The sequence below is a fragment of the Aotus nancymaae genome, unplaced genomic scaffold, assembly GCF_030222135.1.
Source record: "Aotus nancymaae isolate 86718 unplaced genomic scaffold, 86718_ANA_hifiasm-v0.15.2.pri h1tg000011l, whole genome shotgun sequence".
Taxonomy (NCBI): domain Eukaryota; kingdom Metazoa; phylum Chordata; class Mammalia; order Primates; family Aotidae; genus Aotus; species Aotus nancymaae.
Window position 1 is genome coordinate 17,667,956 of NW_026988422.1, and position 22,805 is coordinate 17,690,760.

Sequence of the window (22,805 nt, forward strand, 5' to 3'; positions counted from 1 at the left end):
CAAGATGCAGTAGAGCCTCTTCTGCCCCTTAAGCTCATCCTGGTTACAACATGCCTTTACTCTTCATTCCCTTAAATAACTGGCATGAAGCAGAAATTAATAAATTGATGTTATTCTGCTGATATGTGTAATCAGTTAACACTCTGCCTACTCATTCATTTCTGGGCTTCTTCCAAAATCTCTAAATCTATCAGACCGTGGGAAACAACTGTGAGACTATTATCCAAATGATTAAAATAAAAACAAAAAGATTCCAAATACAAAAGCAGAGTATTTTTAAGACCTCCCTGTCTGTCTTAGGCCATTATACGTGTATTTCCAGAATGTACTTTATAAGAAATCTAAATAAGAGTCTTGATGAAACTCCTTTAAAAATCCATTTTTCTAAAGCTAAAAAATCATGGAAGTGTTACCTTCTATCTACGCTGTTTGAAAGAGATTTTTCCCTTTTTTTAAAAGAAATGTCAGTGGAAATTCTCCAAGATCAAGTACCTAAGATATTTCTCATCTTTGCTACCACAATAGCCCTTCTGTTTACAATTTTATGATTATACGGCATTTTTAGTATTTTCTCAGTACATCAAAACTTATGAAAATTAATTTTTTAAAATGTCAAAAGAGGCAAATATCTCTAAAACAATTGAACATTTATTAAGAAAATATTTATTGAGTGTGTACTGTGCATCAGGCACTGTTCTAGAGGCTATGGATGTGGCAATGAACAGCAAGTCACATCTATGCCTCATATATATGTGTGTATAAGTGCATACATATGGTGTGTGACACATCTATATATACGTACACACTTATACACATACTTACATAGACATACAGAGTACACCTGTATAGTGTGGTGTGTGGGTGTGCGGGTACATACACATAAAAAGAGTGTAAGTATAAACATTCTAGTTGGATGAAGGAGGATATACATGAATGTAAAACAACACTTTTAAAAAGTTAAACATAGAGTATGTTAAATGGATTTTAGTGCTATAGAGCCAAATAAAAATAAAAGTCAAAATAAAGCAGGGAAAGGTGATAAGGAGTGTTGAATGTGGGATGGGCCAATGTTAAATGAAGTGACCAGGAAAACCTTACTAACAAGGTATTATCTAAGTAAAGACTGCAGAAACGTCAGGGAGGAAGCCAAGTGGATATCTGAAGAAAAGGCTCACATACATGCTCCATCCTTTGTTCCATCAGTATACTTAAAACGCATGTCTGTACATGCTATGTTACTTGTGGCAGGGAGTTTTGATGGAGAACAAAATAATTTATTTAAAGAGTTAAGCTGTATTTTTAAAGTCTAACTTCTCTTCTCAAACTTACAGTCTCCTTCTTTTACTTCTGACCAATTTGCTTTTCTTATTTTATCTGTATTTCTTCATCTCTATTATTTTTATTTTTATATAATAAATAAACTAAAATATTTCAATAGATCTGTCATAGGATTGGTTCCACTGTGCAATAATCAAGGTATTTATTGCATATTTCTTAGAAAATCATGATTTTCAGCACAATTAAAAGTGTTCAAATGGCTCAGGACCCAGAAATAGGTGGCAAGTTGGAACATTAGCTGCCCTTTCTGCCCTGAAGCTAGCTCTGTTTCTTCTCTTAGTATTTTTAAAGGAAACATACAGACATTATCTGAGGTTGGTTATTAGCTTTAGACAGCTTGCTCAGGCTTACATGCCCCATGTGGAACCCTTGCAATAGTCGGCATGATACTGACCAGACCAGAGTATACCAAATCATTTGAAAAGAAAGGCCTGATGCAGTTCAGCTGCAAACAGACAAAAACAAACAAATAACAACAACAAAAAACAAAACTCATGGAATGAGTGATTATTTGAGTTGGAAGGGACTGAAGGTAATCCCTAATGCTAAAATTTAGCCTTGTAGCAAAGACGCCTCTCGAGGCACGAAAGGTGAGTGGCATGCCAAAATTATAGCAGAGAGGAAAATAAAGGTCTTGGCAAAGAAGGGGGAAAATGTGGCAAGAGGTCAAAGAAAATGGGCTATTATCATAAACGTAATGGAAACTGACGATGTTAACATATATGCAATATAGTTAAAGTAAACATATACGCAATATAAAGTAGATTTCATTTAGAAAGAATTGAAAGGAATGGCCTGCTAAGATAAAAAGGCAAGGCAATGATGTACAAAACTTTATTTCTCATGTTATTGCTCTGTGCCATCATCCTAGCCTCAATGGCGCTCCTCTGACCTTTTTATTCTCAAAGCACCCCTTCTCTACTGTTCCCTCCCTGTGCAAACAAACACCCTTGCCCTCCAGCCAACTGCCCAAGCAAGAAACCAGTTATCTTTGACTCTTCCTTTACCTTTATGTCCCACATTTCCAACAATCCTATCCTAGATCAAGCAGCCATCTCCTGGATTTGGAAACACCTCTTTTGATCTTCCTGCTTCTATTTCTGTACCTTTCCCTAACACCAATCTATGTTTCACAATGTTGTAAGAGTCATCTTTCTAAAGCCCAAATCAGATCATGCTCTACTAACTCTTAAAACTGTCCAATAGCTATGTATGTATTTCACACTAGAACCCAAACTTCCAGTGTGGTCACACCAGGCTTTTCTTGAATGTCCTCTTGCTGTCTCCTAAAAATCAACTTTTGCCACTCCCATTACATACACTGAACAGTCCATTCCTGTTTAGTTTTCCACTTCCCAGAATGGCCTGGGTCCTTGCTTTGACCATCTCCTGTACCCTTTTCAAAGCTCAGCTTAAAAATAATCTCTTCTCGAAAGTCATTTTTGTCATTCCCCAGGCTAGTGAAGTGACTGTTCTACACTGTCCCACAACGTTTTCCACACATCTGTCTTTAAGAAAAAGAACTGTGATATTTATCTCCTGCCCCAGAATAGGTCTGGTACCTAGCAGACAGAAATTAACTTTTGTTGAATGAATAAATGTATTCTAGACAATTGATTGGGCACCTGAATTACAAAGAAAAATGAGATGGGGTGACTACTTTCAAAGAGCTCACAGGTCATTATAATTGGTTGTGGGTTTCTCTAGTAATTTATATAACGATATAAGCTCCTTGAGTAAAGACGCTTTTGAGTTATGATTTGAACACCTCTAATACTACGTTTGTACCTAAATTTTAAAAAGCTTGTTTATTTCTGAGTTGCACTTGAACTACATTTGATACTATATTACCAAATTTAAACCATCTGCCCCTCCTTTCAATTAAGTGAAAGGAGCAATGACTTACAGGAACTGCAAATGTATTAAAAATGTCAAAATCGCTTTATTTATAGAGCAACATAAAAATGTAATTCAGGTACTTTAAAAAAAATTGACACAGACTAAGCAGAGAAGATGAGCTGGAGGGGATTACTTAGTGATCTAAAACTCAGCTCTGCAATATCTCCAAACTCAGCTTCAAATCCAGCCTGGGTCAAGACAACCTGTCATTCTCCAGAGACTGAATACTGCCTATCTCGTAGTTCACTGTGTGTGTGTTTTTTATATTGCTTGAGGACTCCATGTACTTAAAAAACCTCATGGAATTTTCTTATAAATGATAATGCTGTCCCTAATAAGCTTAGCCAAATTCAGAGAACTCCTTGATATATAACTGTCAGCTTTGGATAATGCCCTTGGGTTGTTAGCCATTCCATAAAAATCAAATTCAATCAATTCAGAACTTCAGTTTGCCAGAAAGTTACCTCATGCCACTTTCTTCCCCACACCCAGTGCTCCATAACAAAATCAGTGTCTAATTACTATTAACTGACTTTGCATGAGTAACAATCTGTTTTTTAAAACCAGTGGGAAACAGGTTTCTACTTTTGAAGTATAAGGGAAAATGACCTGATAATCTTCTCTCTTACAAACTTCTAAATATTGCACCATCCACAAATGACAATACAAACAGAACAGAAGACATCTGCATAATTTGGAAAATTTGTGACTGATAGGGCATTATCTTGTCATTTGAAGACATTTGCATGACAAGTATTTATGATATAAGGAGGTTTCTAGTTATGGAGAAATCGAGTTTGGTCTGATAAAAGATTTCAAGATTCCTAACACCATCCCCTTCAGGGCAAGAGGATTAGTGCTGATATTTTTAGAACACTATCTTATTATATTCTGAATCCAGTTATTAAGAAGGAAAAGAAATTTGGATCTCAGTTTGCCAACACACACAGACACCACACACCACACACACACACACACACTCTCTCTCTCTCACACAGGAGTCTGTGCCTCTCTCTCTCTCTCTCTCTCACACACACACACACACAGCAATCTGGGAGAGCACAGAGAGAGGAGCTGATGAATATGGACAGGGAGAACCATCAGGCTTCAAGGGAATAAAAGCAGAAAAATTACGCAGTTGTTTGACTCACAAGTCATATGACATGTGATGAAGGTGTGTGTTACAGCCTTGAAGGAGCTTTTAGCCACGCATAAACAAAATTTTACTTAAAGCTAAAACAAACATATGACCTTAGAGGAGAGATAGAGAATCTTAAAGGTAAGCAACATCAATAAGAACATTGAATTTCAGGCCATAAGAGTGCTTGGAATCCACCTGACAGAGTTTTCCTGAGGCTTTTAAAAGAAATAACAAAACAAGGAACTCTTTGGAAAATCATAACCATCTAAAACAAAAGACATTCACATTCTTTCCTCAAGTGCTCTGATTTCTGAAGGTGATTTTGAATAATAGTAATCTGAGTGTCACTTGCCATGTCATAAAGACTGAAGAGATGGTGTAGAAATAGAAACTTTTACTCACTCGATTCTTTGTTTAGGTGGGACAGCTGAGTCAAGTCACACTGCTGTTCTTGGGCACATAACACATGAAATCAAGCAATGTTCGTCTTGGGAAGAAACTTTTGAGAAAAAGCATAAGGGCAATGTGGAGTTCATGCAGCATGGTAGAAAACCTTGAGTTGGAGATGGATTGAGAAGGATTGTACTCACGAGTGCAGGTGTGTACACATGCTCTCTGGACAAATACATCAGAGCCTGTGACCCTCAGGTTGTGGTTTTGTTTAACAAGAATTTTATTTAGCATCAGCCATCATCTCCATGCTAGCTTACTTTCCATCCTCTAATCAATGCAATAATAGGCCTGGCTTGTATTTGTAACATCCAAGAGATGACTTGATTTGCATATAGTAAGAAGATAAATGGCTGACAAGAAATATCCACATTCTATTCCTTGTAATCTGTGAATATGTTATTTATACGATCACAGGGATCTTGCGGGTATAATTTATTAAGGATGGGGAGATTATTCTAGATTATCTTAAATTACAGAATCCACTGGATTTGATGATGGACTGGACATAATGGGAAGTGAAAGGGAGGAGTTTAGGATGAAATCTAAGTTTAAGGCTTAGGTGCTGCTCTCTAGAAGAGGGGCTGAAGGAGGAGAACCTGCTTGGTGAACACAGATAATAGCTTAATCCATATATGCTATTCTTTGTTTTATGTCTTCTTTGAGATTCTAACTGTAACATGAAATAATGTATATGCTGTCTAGTGAGGAAGAACCATATGTTCTACAGCTTTAGCATTTCCCTTGCCCATGATAATGCTAAGTACATGAAAATCCTTGTTGAATTGAAAATAATGTTGTGCTCAGCAAGAAAGATATGTGTTTTGATTCCAATTCAGATGTGGTGCTCAGGGTTTAAAATTACCCTGAAGGTCAATCAACATAGCTCTAGGCAAAGATATATCTCTTAGAAATAGATTAAAGAACCATTGATGGTAGAATTTTTCTTCTAGCATGATGCATTATATTCAATATTAGGGAAAAGAAACAATTTCCTTTGTATTGTGTTTCTTTGATTTTAGGTATAACAGTTAAACAGGGTGGAATTTCAAAATCTTTATTGATAATCTCAGAAAGAGAACAAGTATTTGTGAACACCTACTGTGTTCATGAAGCTTCTCTGCTGCAGAGATAGAAGTATTATTTTTTATTCTATTAAGCACTGATTCAAATTTCTGCAAGATTGATCAAATCCTCTGCGGTACAATTAATGACTAAAAGTTACAAATACTGAATTAGGGACACCACAGCTAATTTAGTCACAGTGGTAGACATGACAGAATGAAAGAAGTTTTAATTCCCCCAGAGTTGAATCTACTCAGCCAAAAATGAATTTTTGTTTTGATTTTAATCATACGTTATCCCAATGCACCAGTTAATATACTTTATTTTGGCTCTGTACTTAACCATAGAAGAAAAAAATATACTGAGTTTTTCCTATTTTAATATCAAACCGGAGTAAGATCTTCAGCAAACAAGCCCCTGTCACTGCATACTACAAATAATAACGCTAGAAAGGCCTCCACACCACAGCAACTCCCTCAGAGGCCCAAGCAGGTTTGAGTCTCAATTACATGGTAACATGCAGAACAAACCTGGTACTATGGCACTTGAGGAGAACAGCTGATGAGTATTTTTCCAGATGGCTTCATGGTGTTTTCTCAGCGTAAAGCAATAACCAACAATAGGTCATGTAATGGGGGTTCGTTATTAGCCCATAGTGACTGGCAAAGAAAGTGATGATATTTCCTGGTGAAGAATGTACCAGCAAATATTATTTCAAACGTTTAATCTTGTGACCAGAGTCAGTAATTGCTTCACTATTCCTTGGGCATGAAGAACTTAGAGTAAATGATTTATTGTTCTGACAACATAGAACAAATTTTAGCATTTTGAAAAACATTGAGACTTATTAATCCTAGCATGAGCTGCTCTTAAACCCAAGGAAATGAAGAAACATCGGTCTAATTTCTGTCTTTCAAAGATAAAATTATATATTAACCACAGAAAGCCCAGCAGTATGCCCAACCAGCACCTCCGGAGACAGTCAACCTGACATCAGAATTATGTTTTGCTGGCTAAATACAGATTCCCTCTACAGTGTTATGCAATTTATTACAAGCAGGCAGGCTTGACCCAGTAGTTGAGAAGTCAGCTGAGTCTCCTTAAGAACCTCCTGAAATAAAGGGAAAGGGAAAGGCAGAGGGTCCAAATACAGAAAAGGCAAAAACAGTCAGAAATAAAGAGTTAGTACCAATGTCTTTAGCAGCACCTGAGAGTGAGTCACTGGTGGATCTTGTCAAATGTAGATTCTGATTCAGTAGATCTGAGGTGGGGCTGAAGGGTCTGAATTTCTGACAAGCTCCCAGGAAATGATGTTTATCCCCCCAAAAAAGAGTGTCAAGAATACTAAGAGTACCAAGAGTGGCATTTTTCTTTGTTTAAGGATGCTTTAGCTCCCAAAAGTATACATTGTATAAGTGCTCTGGTTTTCTTTCATATTCTCTTATAGGATGTAGTATTGTTTCTCTCTAATGTTATTTTATTTGTACTATTTTCAGGGCCCATAACATGTCTGTTACATTACACACCGACTTGATTTTTTAGAGAAATAATACACTCTCTGCCCTAAAAGCATCCTTTATCACTACTTCCCACGTAGACTCTGAAGCAGGCATTCCATTTTTTTGCTACCATCACTTTCAAAAGCCACCCTGCATGATAACCTGTAGAAAGGTTTTCTACTTACCCTTGAAAATGAAAAAAAGAAAACAGAATTTTGAAAAATTTTAGCCAGTGAAGAGAAAAAAAACCAAAAAACCAAAAAACAACCAAATCTCCAGATTGCCAGTTTCTGAGGAAGAGAACTATAATTATTAAAAATAATTTTAGGGCCGGGCGCGGTGGCTCACGCCTGTAATCCCAGCACTTTGGGAGGCCGAGGCGGGTGGATCACGAGGTCAAGAGATCGAGACCATCCTGGTCAACATGGTGAAACCCCGTCTCTACTAAAAATACAAAATATTAGCTGGGCATGGTGGCGCATGCCTGTAATCCCAGCTACTCAGGAGGCTGAGGCAGGAGAATTGCCTGAACCCAGGAGGCGGAGGTTGCGGTGAGCCGAGATCGTGCCATTGCACTCCAGCCTGGGTAACAAGAGCGAAACTCCGTCTCAAAAAAAAAAATTTTTAAACTTTCGAAAAATACCTTTCAGCCTTCAGTTCTCTCATGTGAAAGACTGCATGGGACCAGAAGGTCTGCTGTGGGCGGGGGATTCAAGTCTGTCACTGCTTCTGTCTAAATATTTCTTCTGCCGAGGAAGAAACATTTCCTGTAAATCTTATGTATAAAAGCCTGACTCTCTTGCCAATGAGGAAGATAGGGAAAAAACAGGGAGTAGATTAAGGATAAAGAAGAGAAGCACTTTAACACCTGTTTCCTCCTTTAAGAGGTACTCTTCCTACTTAAAAAAAAGAATAATAAGTCAGCAGCCAGCTCTTTACTTTTTCTTTAAAGCCTCTCTGCCAGAATAAAAAAATAAATAAAAGTTAAAAAAGGAATTAAAAACATATCATACTGCACAGAAGGCTAGAGTCATATAACACAACGGCACTTAACCTACCCAGATTTGAAAAGTGGTATTCTAAACATTTGACTATAATTTCAAAAAATCTTATTTACTCCTGGGTAAATATGGCTGTAGCTGACATGGGTAGTCCATATTTACAAAACAGAGTGTGTGGTATGCATTGCAAAGGGCATCAATCATCATTCACTTTGACAAGGGCACGCTGGCAAAAGTGATTTGGTCACTGTCTGCTTCATGGTTATATCTGTGAAATGGAAATACTGGCAGGAGAAACATCCATAGTTTTCATACAGGAATTAAGATGATGAGGTTTGTCTTAGTCCCTTTTGTGCTACTATTACAGAATATCAGACACTGGGTAATTTATAAAGAAGAGATCATGCCTGTAATTCCAGCACTTTGGGAGGCCAAGGTGGGCAGATCACGAGGTCAGGAGTTCAAGACCAGCCTGGCCAACATAGTAAAACCCCATCTCTACTAAAAATACAAAAAATTAGCCAGGTGTGGTAGTGCATGCCTGTAGTCCCAGCTATTTAGGAAGCTGAAGCAGGAGAATCACTTGAACCCAGGAAGTGAAGGTTGCAGTGAACCAAGATCAAGCCACTGCACTTCAGCCTGGTTGACAGTGCTAAAAAAAAAAAAAAAAAATGAAAGAAAGGAAGAGGGATTTCGTACAGTCGTACAGTTCTGGAGGTTGGGAAGTCCAAGATTAAGATCTGCACCTGTTCGAGTACCTGTGTGCTGGGTCATCCCATGATAGAAGGCAGAAGGACAGGAGAGAAACAGGTAAAAGGGGGCTGAACTCATCCTTTTATCAAAAGCTCACTCCTGAGATAATGACATTAATCCATCAATGAGGGCAGAGATCTCATAGCCTAACTGGCTCTCATTAGGCCCCTCCTCCCAACACTGCTGTACTGGGGATTAAATTTCCAATAGATGCTTTTTAAGGGCACATTCAAACCATAGCAGGGTTTATGGACAACAAGAACTATCACCATCATCATTATAACTACCACCTAGCCATCTTTTTAGACACATAAAAAGGTAGGAAATTTGTTGAATAGAATACTTTTCAATTCAGTCAATCAATAAAAATATTTATTAAGTATATGTGGTTCAAATACTGAGTTAAGTACTAAAAGAGACATATAAGCATTGGGTAAGATAGAATCCCCATCCCATTAGACTGAATGAACTATATTAAACTGAATAAACCTAATATATATGAAATGATTTATAAAGTACTATTAGAATAATTCTAGACTGTACATAATTAAATATTAAATTACACAGAGTTGGTATAAGTACTAAAATAAATCAGCAAAGGCAAAGATCAATATAAGCTAGATAGAAAGACACTATAGTTTTGTGCAAAGGGCATATTATAAGGAATCAGAATACCTAACAGTTCCATGTAGTGTAGGGCCTGGGCTTGGTTTTCTCATCTGCAAATTGGGAATGACAGTAATATGTGTCTTTTCGGGTTATTTCAGGAGTCAGATAAAATGTGAAAATTAAAAACTACCCTGTAAAGCAATACGCAATTTCTGTTTTATTATTATTATTCTTTAGCAAAATTTTATAATATGAGTGAGATTTATACTGAAAGGAGTATTAAATAGAGAAGAGGGAGGCCAGTTATCTAGGAAAGAAGAACAGTATAAGAAAAAGCAGATGGGGAAATGAGAATTCAGTACCAGAAAGACAAAGACCTGAAGTGGAAAAGGGAAGTCAAACCACAGATTGTTGACATTTTTTAAAGAAGAATAAATAAAAGTAATACATTTTATCTAGGTGGCAGAATGCCAGTAGTATGCATGAATGCAGCAGCGGTCTCTCAAATCTCACTGACCCCTTGGCTGTGTTTCTGCTTTCATGTTGTTGGGCAATCTCCTCACACGTCCTCTGTTTTCAGTGTTCCACAAACGGACAGAAAGCAAAACAAAATAAAACAAGGCAAGAGAAAAGAAAACCGGGAAAAAAAGATTGCATGACTCTTAGTACTTTGATACAAAAGAAAACAGAGGAGGGGCACTGGGAAAGAAGAGGTGAGAAAATGTATTAAATCCTCACCTCGCCTCAGGTACGGAGTTTCTGCACGTTAGCAAGCTTTCTTTCAAGCCAGAGAATATACTTTACCTCATGGCCACAAGTGAGGTGGACTGGATAATAAGGATATTGGGAAAGAGCAATTCTATTATAGATGCAAAAGGAACAAAGTCAAAAGAAGGAATGAAAGAAAATACAGGAATGAAGAATAAAATAAGGGAGGAGCGCAATCCAGAGAAAGATAAAAGGCAAAAGAAAATAGTTCATTTGTAGAACTAATACATTAGGTTGAATTAAAAAACTGTGTTTCAGGTTTCAAAGATTTCATGGAGGTTCTTTTGTTTGTTTGTTTGCTTGTTTTAATGAGACAGAGTCTCACTCTGTCGCCCAGGCTGGAGTACAGTAGTGCGATCTCAGCTCAGGCAACCTCCACCTCCTGGGCTAAGTGATTCTCCTGCCTCAGCCTCCAAAGTAGCTGGGATTGCAGGCACCCACCACCATGGGGTTTCACCATGTTAGCCAGGCTGGTCTCAAACTCCCAACCTCATGTGATCCACCAGCCTCTGCCTCCCCAAATGCTGGGATTATAGGAGTGAGCCACCGTGCCTGGCTGACTTCATGAAGGTTTTAAAGGAGAACCTGCTTTCCAAGGATCTGAGTAGATTATATAACATGCAAGGTTGGTTTGTGAAGTAAGAATAATAGGATGCAATTTGTTAAACTCCAACTATGTGCCCGGCATTCTATTGGGGCTATATATTCCTTAGATCCATAAATGTTTGTTACTGTCATCTATGAGATGTAGTCTTCTCCAAATGCTTGAATTCCCTGAAATTACCTCCTTCTTCTCTACAAAACCTCACTTCTGCTACAAGCTAAAAACTATTGAAAGTTAATTGCTACTGTTACAATATAAAAATATAAATTATAATACCACATTTTTCAAAAATAATTTACCCTGGGTTAGCAAACCGCTAGCTGAGAAGAGGTAAGATTACTGATGAAAAGGAGGGGAGGACAGAGACAGGAGATGCTGGGGGAACAGGCAGGCTTCTATTAATTTAGGAAGCAGTGTTCTGAAAAAAGAGATGCATAACTGCAGGCACTGTGTTCTGTTTCTGCTTTCTCTTCCATCGCTTGCCTGGGGCAATGACAAGCAAGTGGGGGGTATTTCAGAATTAATAGCAAACATATTTCTCTCAGGAGAGGATAGAATCCTCATTTTGTGACAATTCAGTATATTTCCAGTATTATTATAAAAGATTAGACAATCAGGTAGTTTACTATTTTAAATATACTCACACACACACACACACACACACACATATTTGAAGAACTGGCTTTGCTGAGCTATGTGGGTATTACAGGTAGTCTAGTCTGACCTCATCCCATTTTACAGGTGAGGAAACAGAGGTCTAGGGAAATAAAGTGATTTGTGCAACCCATGCCATGCAGCCAGTTATCAGCAGGTCTGAAATGGATGTGTTTTTCATTACTCCATGATGCTATAATAGACAGCTGCACATAACACCAAAAACAGTCTTACCTTGGACTGAAAAGAAACAAAGCTCAGACAAACACTGTCACACACATACGACAGTGGGACACGATGAATGGGACATGATGAATCTCACTTATGATGCAGTGGAAAAACATGGGCTTCTGAATCAAAGAGAGGTAACATGAACATAATTCAAAACTGCAATTGTGTGGGTTTTTTTGGCCAATGTTCTATTATTTATATTTCATGTTATTGGATTATGTGTTGTAAGCATTGATGAAAACACTTCTAAGAGGCCTAGTAGAGTGTTTACTTTCATTCCTTACTTCAGTTACCAACAGACCATTCCCTTTAGGGAAAAAAATAAGCGATTCTGTTAGTCTTCCTGAACGCTTTCAAGATCTCCTCACAGCAGCCTAATTCTGTTTAATTTCTCTTCTCTCTTTCAGAGATGATGATCAAAAGAAGATATGAGATTTTTTTCTTGATTTATCACCCATGTCCACCCCCAATTCTAGTGTATAAAAGTTTAGAGGAACGGAATCTTACTCTGCCTTACAATATTTTTGGCAGAAACGTCTGCGATTTTGCTCTAAGAGCCACAGAAAAAATCTGAACTACAAGCACTGCAGGAGTTGCTTCTACATTTCACAAAGAATAGATTGTGCATGTTGTCATGGGAAAATGTACGATTGGAGGTGCCTGTGCACTTGTTCTTGTTTTACATAACCTACCTTAGTCACGCAGGGCATATAGATCAAAAAATTGGATCTTGGTTGGTTATTAAAAAATTCACAAAGTCCTATTATTGGCAACTTACATGCTTTCTTTTCTCAATCCATACTGAAACTTAGGAGCAAAGATCCTCCTGATTTTAGGGTATGGTTTTGGAAAAGAATCAGATAAAAAATGAACAATGAAAATGATTGAGCATGCCCTCCGTGTAAGAAATCATTGCAGATGATTCTTTTAATCCTTGCAACTACCTTGCCTTCTGTAAGGTAGAGTATTTGTTTTCTGGCTCTCCACTGGCACCAAGAACAGTGTCTGGCACATAGTAGGGGTTTAAAATGCACTTTTTCAATGAAGAAGTGAACAGTCTCCAACCTGAGTAGCATTATCTTCATTGCACTAATAAGAAAGCTGAGGTTCAGAGAGATTAAATTTCCTGGTCATAGTCTTAAAATTAAATATTAGGTAGAGCCAGGTCATAAATCAGAGTTGTCAACCTTCACTATCAGGGTCCTGTTCCCTCTACTACGTTGGTAAAAAGAACAGTGGCTAAATTTAGTTCATAAAGTCTCATGGTCTAATAGCTATAGAAGTGAAGCATTCTATAGCTATGAAAACTGTTGATTTGTTTCTCCCAACTCCAAAGCATGACTATCCTCCCTGCCCAATGACCACCTTAAGACTTATTTAAAAATAATAAAGGCACACCTTGCAGACTGTGAACATGAAAGATCAATGCCAATTCCATGTGCTGAGTTACTAATAATTTCTAATGATCAAAGACAGCACTATCTCTATACCCAAAGTCCTGTTTTCTAGTCCTTGCAAAAGGCAAATTGTGTTACTATGGACACTTTCAATTTCTTCATCAGTAAATGTTGGGATGTGGGAGAAGTTAAATGTTAGCAAGAGTCATTCCATCTCTAATATTCTCTGATTCCTTCTCACCTAACCACAATTAGGCAACTTACATCTTAAGAATTTAGAAAACATAAAGTGTACTTTATTTTCGCTTCATTCAATGAATCCTACATCACTTTTATAACTTGTCCATGATTACTCATATTCAAGAACATTCTGAGTTGGAAAAAATGGAATATGCTTTGTTTTTGCTTTAGCACATGGAGAGTTAATTTTTTTTTTCGGTGATGGTCATCTATCCAATAAATATGTCTTTCTACATTTTTACCCCTTGTTAATAATAACAGTTGCATTTTGGACCATAAAGTGAAAATAATAAGTTTTATTCCTTATTATTTTCACTTTATGGTCCAAAATGCAAGTTTGTTATGGATGAAAATATGACAAAGTTGAACTCAGTTACTGACACTAAACAGGCTTAGCAAAGTTAGAACATTTAATTGATCTTCCACAGCTCAGAACTGTGGATTTTGAAAACAAAAATGGATTTTTTTTCTTATGGATAAGAAAAACAATGTAGTGATGACTAGTAACTAGCATGGCTTCCATGTTGGGACAGTAACAGGGACTGGAAGAGACTGGGGCTGAATGAAGACCACACACACTGCCTATAGAAGGCAGTCCCTACTCAGTTTAACCAAATTTTCTCATGTAGAATTGTAGGTCTAGTGGATCTAGAGCTTATTCTATTTTTGAGAAAAGCTAGAAATGTGGATTTTTATATCAAATATAGCAGTTTTTAATGTTGGTACAATTTCTAAAAATAAACAAAAACTGTATGGGCAAAATAAAATCTATATGCGAGCTGAATTTGGCTAGGGGATTACTAGTTTGAGAACTCTTATTTAGAGAGATCTGCCTCTGAGAATTAGTGTTTCCTTCTTGAGCAAGCAGAATGTGGATCTGTGTGTATTTGCTTCTATGCATGTGATTTAGCAATTAACCAGTAAATATCCCTTTACCAAAAAGACGCATATTGATGAATTCATTTGTGACCTCACAGGAATCACAAATGAAACCCCCATAACACCCTAGATTGTCCTGTTAGACAATGGTTATAAAAGTTCACCCTGAGCTTTTCCTCTGGGAATAGATTCCAGATTATTCCAGACTTAAGATATGAGATATATCTTGCTAGAGGTAGAAAGATAATAGTATCAGTTTCTGTAGGCAGAGGATAATGTGTCCTAAAATGAAGGTAGAGATAAGTCTGACAGTGGTTTAGACAAGAAGGGCTTCTGCTAATGGTGGAGAGATCAAGGAAGAAAAGAGCAATGTTTCAAGTAAGGCTGTACCCCCAGATCATGCTCAAGCAAACTCTGTCAGCCCATTTCTCTTCAACAATAAACACTTAGAATACAAATTAAAATTTCTCACAAATTTCCCATTTTAAAACAGTTTCCCAAGATTTCAGTGGTATCGTACATATGCCCATATAATTTTTTGGATTACTATTCCCACAAGTGTAAGATGAAGGAGGACCTGGCTTCTGTTTTACTCCGTCTCTGCAAAGGCCATTTTGAAGGTCTCAGTTTTACTGATAGGTGTCTGCCACCCAAAACCTCCCTGGTGCACCAGCAACAAGGGTTCAGTGGACCATGGCAACACAAAGAATGATGGAAGACAGAAAATGCCCTGCAGAAGAGATAGTCAAGATGAAAATGTGGGATAGGAGCAAGTATAAACCCCTTCTTATCCCAAATATATTAGGGGGAAGTGACCAGAAAAGTGGTGCTAATCATGCACTTAGGGTACAGCCATGCAATGAGACAGTAGAGACCCAACTGGGACTAGAATAATTTCCTATCCCTTTATTTCTCTACTAAAAATTTTAAAATTCCAAATATAAAATCAGATATGAAAGGAAATTCTAAATGTAAGTGCTACTTTTCATGCAAGTAAATTATTTTCCCATTCACTGCTCTGGAATAAACCTTAGAGTGAAGATGAAAGACATAGAGAGAGACATGATTATCTTTACCACAAAATGAAAAACAATAAGGAGTTATTGTGTCTTTCAGTACCGTACTTCCCTTACTATTATCGTATGGCATTATCCCCTTAGATATTCCTGACTACCCTGCGAATTAGAAACATGTAGATAATTACCCTGTTAACAAACTGCATTAACAAAGGATGCTTCCCAAGGTTACCTGACTGGATGAGCTAAAACCCAAACTTTCATTCTTACAAATCCAATTACGTAGTTTTGTTAATTGTGCCTCTATTTCTGGATTTTACTTTCCCATCTTCAAAACCTGAATTTCAGGATAAAGGTATCAATGGGAAGATGTTAATTTATAATTAAACTTTGTACTCTGCCTAAGCCTATATCTAAGAACCATCATCAGTGTAAGTATGGATAGTTTGGAGTCTCAGGAATGTTCTCGGAGTTCTAAGAAGTAAGGACATGCATATTTATTTTCTCTGGCTTTAATGCTTTAATGCTAGAAAACATATATGCATTGTAGTAACTATTTGTCTCTTCCTCCTTACAGCACAAAGTAACAGATGGGTTATCTCAACTAAAGATGTCAGCACTTTATTGACCAAGCTTCTGCTAGATTCTATAATAGCAACATATGAATTACGATTCCTCCTTTCAGGGACTAAGAGGGCATGATTACTATTCAGGGAAACCTGGTTTGTTTATTTTTTCATTCTCCCATTTCGAGTGCTACTTCATTTTTAAGATACTTGTAGTTTTCACATTCTACAATGTAGTCCCACATAAGAAATATTTCCTTTCTGAATCATAATTCAGCGCTCAGATTATTAGACCATACCACCTGCTAGAGGGTGACATGCATCTCATTAAAGATAGCTGCCATTATTAATGATCAAGCACAGTTCAATGAGTACAGTAAAACTTTAAACATAAGCATAAAGCAAAACACTAAAGATAAATTAGGGCTGTAACCAAACTCAGCTTCAATAAAGCATCTGGCGAAATATCTATATTCAGCTTCAGTCTAATACACTAGAAAATACTGGCTTCTGAGTATTAACTATGGAGAGGCTACATAACAAATATTCACACTTTAATCTGTCACTCATCTTGCAAGTAAACCTAAACCTAAATCTTGAAACATAACCTAAAAACCTTTGATGGAAACTCTACATAAATATAGATTTACAGAATTCATCCTTCTTTTGTGAGGCACACTTTATGAATTGGTTATTATCTGCATTAGCATGGTATAAGAAATATGTTAAATGTTTTCAATTATTTGATCCAAATTTCCTGTCTGCTTTCATATTGAGTAAAATAACTAAAAGCATTTTCAAGATAATATTATTCATAGTTTACCATTGTTTCTCCAAATGTAAGAAAGAGTCTGATTTACAGCATTATGCTCCTGTGTTTTCTTATCTTATTAAATGATGCCATTTTCTGCCTTTGTCACCCAAATAGCATCTGCTAGTCACAAAACTAGAAACACATCTTTTAATTAAATGCTTATTTTATTTTCCCTAGGGACAATGAATTGTCAAATTACTTTCTCAAGATTTACTGTTTCCTTTTCCTTTATCTCAGCCCACACTATACATTCAGTGTGTCCTCTGAAGTAACAACCATCCCATCTGGCTGAGAAGTGATGGACACGGCTCCTTAACCACACTGTACACTCCGTTCTTGGCACCTCTCTACCAGAAAGATATCGACAAATTGGATGGAATTCAGAGAACAGCAAGAAAAATGATTAAAGAGATGGAGGCAGTGACTTATGAGGAAAGATGAAAAGGACTAAATCTGTATAGCTTGGCAAAGCAACAACTGAGGTGGTGTATGAAAACTGTCTGCAAGCATTTGAAGAATATAAACAGCAAGGGAAGAGAGGGAACTTTTTAGAATGATCTGGGGAAGAAGCAGAGCAAGAGGACAGAATTGAAGACAGGAGAGAGATACGGTAAGGGGGGGCGGATTTTCTCAATTGTAAATTTTGATAAATAACAAAATTAAGTCTAGAGAGAAAGAGTTGTATCTTATGCTTTTAGGTTACAACCATGGTTGACCTGCACTGAAAAATGGCAAGTGAGAGATTAAGTAGTATCTGTCTGTATGTACATATAATATTTGAGCTGTCGTTTTCAGTTTACGAAGTGCTTCTACATGCATTACACCATCAAATTTTCAAAATGACTATGTCATTATGAGTTCACTTTAAATAAGAAAAAGCTAAAGATTACCTCTAAAACACACAAAAATGTATCTCTAACCCTAAGTTCATAATCCCTTTTTTTATTCTGTATTTTAAAATTTTAGTACAATGTAGACTGTACTCACTCACAATATGGATAATGAACTTAAGGTTATGTTTTAATTAGCAGTCCACCTCATTGTACCTGTTACCTTGCTGTTCTTTCCTGGAGCATATTAGACACAAACTGTAATCAGGACAAAATTCTATAGATGACCCAGTGAGAAAAACAATTCCTTCTTAAGTTCTCTGGCTAAGCACTTTTACTTGGATGCTGTATGAACATCACCTAATTGTTAAGAGCAGCCCTAAGCTCATTCACTAACGCAAGATGTTGAGACCCACTTAATATAACATACCACCCCGTGCAAGGATATTTATCATATAACCTGAATCAAACTCTTAAGATATAGAGCTCAAGTCTACTAAGAGATGTCATTTGTGTTTTGTTGCCAGGTTCCAGGCTCCTGAATCCCTTCAATCACCTATCATTATGCTAAGTATTTAATAGAGATCTACGTGGAGAATAAACCAGATATGAACACTTCTTTTTTTTTTTTTTTTTTTGAGACGGAGTTTCGCTCTTGTTACCCAGGCTGTAGTGCAATGGCACGATCTCAGCTCACTGCAACCTCCGCCTCCTGGGTTCAAGCAATTCTCCTGCCTCAACCTCCTGAGTAGCTGGGATTACAGGCAGGCGCCACCATGCCCAGCTAATTTTTTGTATTTTTAGTACAGACGGGGTTTCACCATGTTGACCAGGATGGTCTTGATCTCTTGACCTCGTGATCCACCGGCCTCGGCCTCCCAAAGTGCTGGGATTACAGGCGTGAGCCACCGCGCCCGGCCTGAATACTTGTTTCTAACTAGAGCTTTAAGCCTAAATCTGTAGAAGGTTTCTAATCATGAGGAACTGTCCTGGAACACTTATGAACTGTAAAGACACCTTTTGCATAGCTAAGAAGCTAGATTAGTCCAGGCACAGTGGCTCACCTGAGGTCAGGAGTTCGAGACCAGCCTGGCCAACATGGCAAAACCCTGTCTCTACTAAAAACACAAAAATGAGCCAGGCATGGTGGTGCATGCCCATAATCTCAGTTCCTTGGGAGGCTGAGGCAGGAGAATCACAGTGACTTTCTGTTATCCTTCTCAAAGTTATTGCTGTAGAGTAAAGAAGGATACATCTTTTATCCAACAGGAAACCCCAAAACACCTATTACCATAATAGCCATGGGAAACAGGTAAAAAAAAAAAAAAAAAAAAAAAATCAATTTAAATGCAAATAAGCCAATGAGAACAAAAGATCTCCCTCATACCAGGAGAGTTTTCTGTGTGGACTCAGGAGCTTTTAGAAATTTCACTCATCCCCATGGAACTGTGGACCTTTGCACCAAATGTGTATTCTTAATCTAGAAAGTACAGCAGGAGATGGTTTGGCATGGAAGTCTTTCTGAAATTTTATCATTAAAACAGTCACATCTACTTAGAGCTAGTCTGGATTTTAGATGTTAGATACCTGCAAGTTTTTGAGCATATAAGCTCTAGAGCAGTATTTCTCAAGCATTAATGTGTATATAAATCACTGGGGATCTTGTTAAAGTACAATTTTGATATACTAAACCTGGGATAGAGCCTGAGAATCTGAACTTCTAATAAGTTTCCAAATGATGTTGATGCAACTGGTCCATGGCCTACATTTCAAATAGTCAGACCTGAAGGGCATTTTTATTCCACCTATGTGACATAGTAGTGAAAAATGGCTACATACTAGCCACACACCATTTAAAAAAAAGATTTAACTTTTAGGTTCACAGCAAAATTAAGAGGAAGATACACAGACTTCTCATATACCCTCTCCCTCCACAAGGGCATAGTTTCTCCCATTATCAATGGGCCCCACTAGAATGGTATATTTGTTACAACTGATGAACCTACATTGACATATAATCACACAGCGTCCATAATTTGCATTAGGATTCACTGTTGGTGTCGTGCATTCTAAGGGCTTTGAAAAATGACACATACGACATGTCTATATCACTATATTATCATACAAAGGATTTTCACTGCCCTATAAACCCTGTGCTCTGCATAGTCATACTTCCTCCCAAACCCTTGACAACCACTGATCTTTTTACTGTTTCCATAGTTTTGCCTTTTCCAGGATATCAATAGTCAGAATGATACAGCATATAGCTTTTTTTTTGAGATTGGCTTCTTTCACTTAGTAATATGCATTTAAGATTTCTCATGCATTTTCATGGCTTGATAGCTCATTTCTTTTTAACATTGAATAATATTCCTTTGTGTGTACCACAAGTGATCTATCCATTCACCAGCTGAATATCTTGGTTGCTTCTAAGCTTTGGTAATTATGAGTGAAGCTGCTATAAACACCGGTGGGCAGGTTTTTGTGTAGATTTTTTTTTTATTCCTTTGGGTATATAGCAAGGAGCATAACTGATGGATCATATGGTAAGATTACATTTAGTTTTGTAGGAAAATGCCAAACCATCTTCCAAAATGGCTATGTCATTTGGCATTCCCACTAACAGTAAATAAGAGTTCCTATTGCTTCACATCCTTGCCAATATTTGGCATTGCTGTGTTCAGGATTTCAGGAATTCTAATATATGTATAGTGCTATCTCATTGTTATTTTAATGTGCATTTCCCTGATGACATATTATGTGGAACTTTTCATATGCTTATTTGCCATATGTGTATTTTCCTTGGTAAGGTGTCAGGTAAGTTCTTTTGCCCATTTTAAAATTGAGGGTTTCTTTATTGTTGAATTGTTAGTGTTCGTTGTGTAATTTTGATATAGTCCTTTATGAGATGTATATTTTACAAATATTTTCTCCCAGTCTGTGCCTTGTGTTCTTATTCTCTTGAGCCAGATACTTTTCAGGGAAAATTTACATTTGATTTAAATTATCCATTTCTTATAGCATTAACAAAATGCATTTAGGTAATAAAGCAGACATAAGTATTTGTGGTTTTATTTATATTGAGATTTTATAACATTTTACTCCATTTAATTCAAGTTCAATTTTTATAAATGTGTATCAAAGTTCATACCCTTACAATAATCCTATTTTGAGAAAAGGGCCCTGTGGAAGAATGGCCAGAAGGGACAATTTGCCAGGACTCAAAAATGGCAAAGGCCTTAAATGTAGACCATTTATGCTTTTACCAAGTGGGTTAATACAGAGTTTCTACATTTATTTCTGATGAAAGCATTGATTTCTGAAATATAAACTTGTATTAACATTTCTTTATTTTCTCATATAGAAGACACCTCAAATAAAGTTGAGAAAAAGAAAGAAAGAAATGCCTTTGGCCTGTGTCTGTTTTAACCTCTGAGAGACACTGTTTGCAAGAAATTGTTAAGTTTTGGTCTAAAAAGTGGTCGGCCTTTTATCCTTCTCTGTGGAGGCCAAAATGCAAACCAGGATGAAGAAACCATCAGTGGCAGTTTGGGGAGGTGGATGAGGGATGATCTAGACTCAGTGAATCACCAAGGAAACATGAGGCCTATTTCTCTGTGAAGCTAAACTTCAAAAAACAAGCTAAGAGATACAAAGGGAAAAGTGTGACTGCTCTGACAGCAAAAACAAGCAAATATCTCCAGAGAGGATTAATCCTTCTGCTTCAAAGTAACTAAAACAAAGAAAGCTGAGCCAGCTTCACTGGGAACAACACCTGTCCATCAGACAAGGATGAGCTAATCAAAAGCAAACACTGCCTGTGTGCACGACTCAGCAGCCTGGACAGCTAATACCAAGGAACACGTTTTCACTATAAAGATTCAACTTTCAAAATCCGGTTCCCTCTTGCAGAGCCACAGGGTTAAAAGGGACCTTAGAGATCATCTACATACCAGCCAAACCCCCCTTGAATGCCAGTGTTCGTTTTATGTCCTTCTTACAGTCTTCTTTTCTGCCCTTTGTTCTGGCAGGGTGCTTCCGATTTCGCAAAATAGTTTTCTTTCTTGACTAGATTTAACTGTTGGAAAACATTTCCTTAAATTTGGCCCCAAATTTAAGTCTAATTTATGAAGAAAGTTTTGGCCTTTGGAGACAGGTTTAATTTTACTTCCACGTGGAAAACCTTCAAATAAAACGATGACTATTGTGTACTCAGCAACTAGCTCTTCTTCTCTCAGTTTAATCATGTCGTATGGTGGTGTACAAATGTTTTTACCACCTGACTACCATCTAGTTTTCAATGGCTCTTTTAAAATATATTGGCTTGGCCGGGCGCGGTGGCTCAAGCCTGTAATCCCAGCACTTTGGGAGGCCGAGGCGGGTGGATCACGAGGTCAAGAGATCGAGACCATCCTGGTCAACATGGTGAAACCCCGTCTCTACTAATACAAAAAATTAGCTGGGCACGGTGGCGCGTGCCTGTAATCCCAGCTACTCAGGAGGCTGAGGCAGGAGAATTGCCTGAACCCGGGAGGCGGAGGTTGCGGTGAGCCGAGATCGCGCCATTGCACTCCAGCCTGGGTATCAAGAGCGAAACTCCGTCTCAAAAAAAAAAAAAAAAAAAATATATATATATATATTGGCTAACTCTAAATACAAGACTCCAGATGTAATCTAATCAGTACAGAGCACATTTGGATTTTTACCTCCCACCATCTGGAGGCTATATTTCTATTAACTCAAGTATAAGATCTCTTTGCTTTTTGTCATAAATTGTGCCAACGATCAATGCTTGTTTTTACATAAACTGCAATTAAGTTCCATTTCCCCCAACCTGTCTCGTGCAATGGATGTTTTAATCTACATGTGAGACTTTAGATTTATTTCCATTGATTTTCAGCTTGTTAGCTTTAGCTCACTTTTTAAGCTGACGGTCTTGAATTTTTATTTTGTTATTCAGAATATCTGATATCCCTCACGAATTAGACTTTTGAAAGTTTGATAAGCAGGCCCTGTAGTTTGTTATCCAAGTCACTGCTAAAAATACCAAA

At 37.3% G+C, this 22,805-nt stretch overlaps 1 long non-coding RNA gene across 2 annotated transcripts; it reads left to right on the top strand.

Annotated features, from left to right (window-relative positions):
• Nucleotides 1-14,666: 14,666 nt before the first annotated feature.
• LOC105725043 (uncharacterized) lies at nt 14,667-21,969 on the top strand. 2 transcript variants are annotated; one of them, XR_010341945.1, is made up of 4 exons: nt 14,667-15,301; nt 17,162-17,655; nt 18,956-19,066; nt 21,119-21,969. It is a non-coding gene; the product is annotated as an uncharacterized LOC105725043 (long non-coding RNA). The 2 variants fall into 2 exon arrangements; XR_002478190.2 differs by having other exon boundaries at nt 17,162-17,406.
• The last annotated feature ends 836 nt before the right edge of the window (nt 21,970-22,805 follow it).